The following is a 203-nucleotide window of genomic DNA, read 5'->3' as shown; positions in this document are numbered from 1 at the left end:
ACACCCACTTCTTCGAAGGCGAACACCTAGACACTCATTTCCTCGACGGCGAACACCTAGACACCAACTGCTTCGATAGCAAATACCTAGACACTTACTTCCTCGACGGCGAACATCTAGACATTCATTTCCTCGATGGCAAACACCTAGACACAAACTTTCTCGACGACGAACACCTAGACACCCATTTCCTCGACGGCGAA

The sequence above is a fragment of the Trachymyrmex cornetzi genome, unplaced genomic scaffold (genome assembly GCF_001594075.2).
Source record: "Trachymyrmex cornetzi isolate Tcor2-1 unplaced genomic scaffold, Tcor1.1 scaffold182, whole genome shotgun sequence".
NCBI classification, from domain to species: Eukaryota; Metazoa; Arthropoda; class Insecta; order Hymenoptera; family Formicidae; genus Trachymyrmex; species Trachymyrmex cornetzi.
Note: the sequence above shows the minus strand (reverse complement) of the source record.